The sequence below is a fragment of the Coptis chinensis genome, chromosome 9 (assembly GCF_015680905.1).
Source record: "Coptis chinensis isolate HL-2020 chromosome 9, ASM1568090v1, whole genome shotgun sequence".
Lineage (NCBI taxonomy): Eukaryota > Viridiplantae > Streptophyta > Magnoliopsida > Ranunculales > Ranunculaceae > Coptis > Coptis chinensis.
The window spans coordinates 75888476-75892715 of NC_141464.1; the positions used below are offsets into that span (position 1 = coordinate 75888476).

Consider the following 4240-nt stretch of genomic DNA (forward strand, 5'->3'; position numbering starts at 1 on the left):
AATTACAGCAAAGGATAACTGGGTGCCTGGGTGTGGTCTACCTTCCCAGCTTAAGCTGGTTATGTGATAGTACCAGTGTACCACAAGACGTGTTCAGAAATGTTTTAAAGAATGAAACAAGATTAGAAAGAAATTAAGAATATGAAGGATAAAAAACAAATCAAACAAAGGGAATATATATGTACTTGAAAGTTGAAACTAATTAAAGATGATGAAGACACTCAACAGCTTCAATAAGTATCAGCCGTACTTGTAGTTCAGCAGTTTCGTATATATACATATTGTTTTCAAGTCCTTGAGAGTTTCTCATAGCCACGGCCAGAAAACAATGGAGATTCAATTGGTTCCAGTGTTCCTCACCTTTTTCCTATGTTTAGTCTCAGGGTGTGTGTATCTGAAACATAAGAATCAAGCCGTGGCCTGTTGGCCGCTCTTCGGATCACTTCCTTCTCTACTATGGAATCGTACCGCCTACCTGAATATATCTCTGAAATTTTCAGTTCAGTTTTGGAAAAGGTTCATTCTTTGTAAACGGAGGAATCTTCTCCAACCTTAGGTACATTGTTACCTGTCACCCTCAAAACCTGATTACATACTCAAAACCAACTTCGCCAACTTCCCCAAAGGCCCTGGCTTTAACGAGGCCTTTGACATACTTGGTGATGGGATATTCAATGTTGACAATGAGTCATGGTGTTCATAGAGAAAGGTGGCACATGGATTTTTCTCTTCAACTAATTTTTGAAAGCTTGTTGCTAAGTTGATGTAGGATTGGCGAAGCTTTAGCTCTCAAACAATCTAAAAGAATCGATCTCTAATCGAGAATTGATAAAAGTCGATATTTAACCAAGAGTCGATCAAATAAATTAAATAAACAAGAAGTGACTCTCAAAACCCTACACATAGGCGACCTAAAACATACCAGAAAATATGGACCGAAACAAGGGCCCAAAACTACCAAGGGCGTGCACCTCTTTATTCTCTCCGTCTTGGAGGACATTCGTCCTTGAATGTTACTAGCGCAAAGATAGAAGATGAACAACAAAGCAGACGGAAGTCGTCCTCGAACTTTGCCACGACATTGACTAACTTGTATAGCTTGACGAAAATAACTCGTGGTCACAACAACGCACACAGACAAATATCTTCTGAAAAAAAAGCAATGATTCTTCTCTATTAATAAATCTTCAAAGTCTTTGAGGAACGAATCTGCGAAACCTTCAAACAAACGCACAAAACCAACACAACTAGATCTTTCCTCCAAATAAATTAGACAAACTCAGATCCACAAAATACAAAACAGGCAATTCTTTATCGTTAGGATAAACATCATAAATTGGTGGTAAATCCCAGTCGATAAACTCCTTTTTATCACCAACTTGATAATACAGCTTCTCGTCAACAGACTCCTCATCAAACACAGGGGTTAAATCCCAATCAACAATATGCAATTTTTCCTCAACTTCAAAATTAAAAATTGAATTTTTTTCAACCACATCAACAAAGTTCAAAGTTTTAGAACTTTTTACTTTCAATATGGCTTCCATTGCTGGTGTCTGACGCTCATAAGATTGGTCAAGCTACCGAGTAAAGGCGGCGATCTGGCGGGATAGCAATGCTACCTGCCTAGAAAGTTCGGCCATGCGCTCTTTGTCATAAATATCCAGTCCGTAGCTGATTCTGATACCAACTGATGTAGGATGGGCGAAACGTTAGCTCTCAAACAATCTAAAAGAATCGATCTCTAATCGAGAATCGATAAAAGTTGATCTTTAACCAAGTGTCGATCAAATAAATTGAATAAATAAACAAGAAGTGACTCTCAAAACCCTACACTTAGCCTTATATAGGCGACCTAAAATATACCCAAAAATATGGACCGAAATAAGGGCCCAAAACTACCAAGTGCGTGCGCCCCTTTATTCCCTATCATAAGTCCAGCCAAAAAGTAGTAGAGGATCAGTTAGTACCATTTTTAGCTCATAAAAGGTTCTATAATTGATTCGCAAGATGTGTGTAAAAGATTTGCATTTGATAGCAATATGGGAACCATATTAGGAGGGGATGAGAAGTATTTGTCTAATGGTCTTCCTATTAATGAATTAGCTGATGCTGTTGATGATGCACAAGTAGCTATATTTTATAGGCATGTAATTCCTAAGCTTTTATGGAAGTTCTTAAGATTGTTAAATGTTGGCCGAGAGAGGAAAATATATTTCACAAACAAGAGAAAATCTACTTGAGGGGTAGAAACATCTGATTTGCTATCTATGTATATCAAGTCTCAAGACAAATTGTTTAGGGACGATAAGTTCCTAAGAGATACCATTCTAAACTTATTTATTGCAGGATGTGACACAATTGCATCTGGTCTTATTTGGATTCTATGGTTGGTTGTCAAAACTCCGCGTTTGGAGGCAAAGATTCTCTATGAGCTAGAGCTTATATTCTCTAAGAAGAATAATGAGTTGCAGTGTGGAGGTATTCCAAGGACAAAGACACCAGTGGTGTTCGATTCGGAAGATCTAAAAGGCTTAGTATACCTGCATGCTGCCCTATATGTGAATCCCTAAGGTTGTATCCAGTGGCGGAGCAAGGAATTTATTCCAGGGTGAGCCGATTAGCACTACAAATTTTTTAAATTCAATTAAAAAAAGCGTAAATTCAATTTTTTTTTTTTTTTTTTTTTCTCTTAAGTTTAATATTTGTGAGTCTATCGTTTTATTTTATTTTTTTATTTGTTTTTTTAATATTGTTATACAAACAACAATTTTTTTGTAGTGTATGTTATCAATTACAAAATCATATTATAGTTTAGGTAACGAAATTTTAAATTTGGAAGTATTAGATCAAAACTCGCATCTATTGTACTTCCTAGGAGTAACTGTCACGCTCAGATTTTTTTTTTATAGAATCCAAATCGACAACAAATAGATTTTACTTTATTTATGCGTCATTCCTACAAATCTTAAAGCATGAGCTGAACTTACCGTACAACTTCTGGTCTAGCAATATCTCAATACAATACGTATACGCTCTTCATGCTCCTCCATAGTAAAATGAGTCCACGAGATATCTTTAAGTAGAGTAATTAATAATTGTAAAGAAGATCTTTTCCTTTTATTTTTTTTCCTTGTTGGCTTTTATTTTTATTTTTATTATTACTCTAGTAAATGGGTTGGATAGTTAGTTTGCTTGAGTGTGATCGGTCAAAATGAAATAAGGCCCGAATATGATTTAATGATATGTGGACCGGAAGGAATTACATTATAGTAGGGTCCATGAACTTTTAACAGTTGTATGGGTTTAAGACTTGATATATATGGGCGTAAGACATGGGCTGCCCAACTTAAGACTTGATTTAAAAGAAAGATGATGTCATCATCTTCCTCACTGAGAAAATGAGGCACGATCAGGTTCAGGTCTGCCAACTCAACTCTCCCTCATTCACTAGCTCTTGTTTTTTCTTGTTTTAAACATGTTTTCTTACATCACTAAAAGAGATGTTGGTCTTTCTTTTTTGCCACTGGCCAAGCAAAGGTTTGTAGTTAAGTATATATATTTTGTTAAGGAAATTTGAGGGTGCGCCAGGGTGTACCCTGGGACCCCTCCTGGCTCCGCCACTGGTTGTATCCTCCACTTCCTCTTAATAGCAAAGCAGTTCTTAAGGAGGATGCTCTTCTCGATGGCACTCGGATGAAGCCAGGAATACAAATTATTCTCTCTTTCTATTTTGAGGGTAAAATCCCATGGATTTGGGGAGAGGATAGCCTGGAGTTCAAGCCTGAGATGGATCAATGAAGAGGGAAGCTTAATCATGAACCTTTGTCTAAGTTCTTTGCCTTCAATACTGGGCCAAGAACTTGCATAGGTAAAGACATTTCTTTCACAGTTTCACTCAGATGAAGGCTGCTGTTGCTGCTATACTCTTCAACTTCAATATTGAATTGGTGGAGGATCATAAATCTTCATATAAAATATTGGTTATTGGTTAGCTATAGGTGTGAAAACGGATAGGTTTGGATTTGGATATGCCTGTATCCGAATCCGACGGATATTAAAAAAATTATCCGAATCCGATTTCGGATATCCGAATCGAATATTATCTATCCGATCCGAAAATTACTATTAATTAAAATTTTATTTGATTTGAATAATTTATTTTACCACTATAAAAACTATTATAAATATATATATTTGTCATTTATTATTATTATTTTGTTATTATAGTTTTATATTA

The 4240-nt window shown here is 36.0% G+C and overlaps 1 pseudogene; it reads left to right on the plus strand.

Annotated features, from left to right (window-relative positions):
• Positions 1-250: 250 nt before the first annotated feature.
• Positions 251-3995, plus strand: LOC147478116 (cytochrome P450 86B1-like; annotated as a pseudogene).
• Positions 3996-4240: the final 245 nt, after the last annotated feature.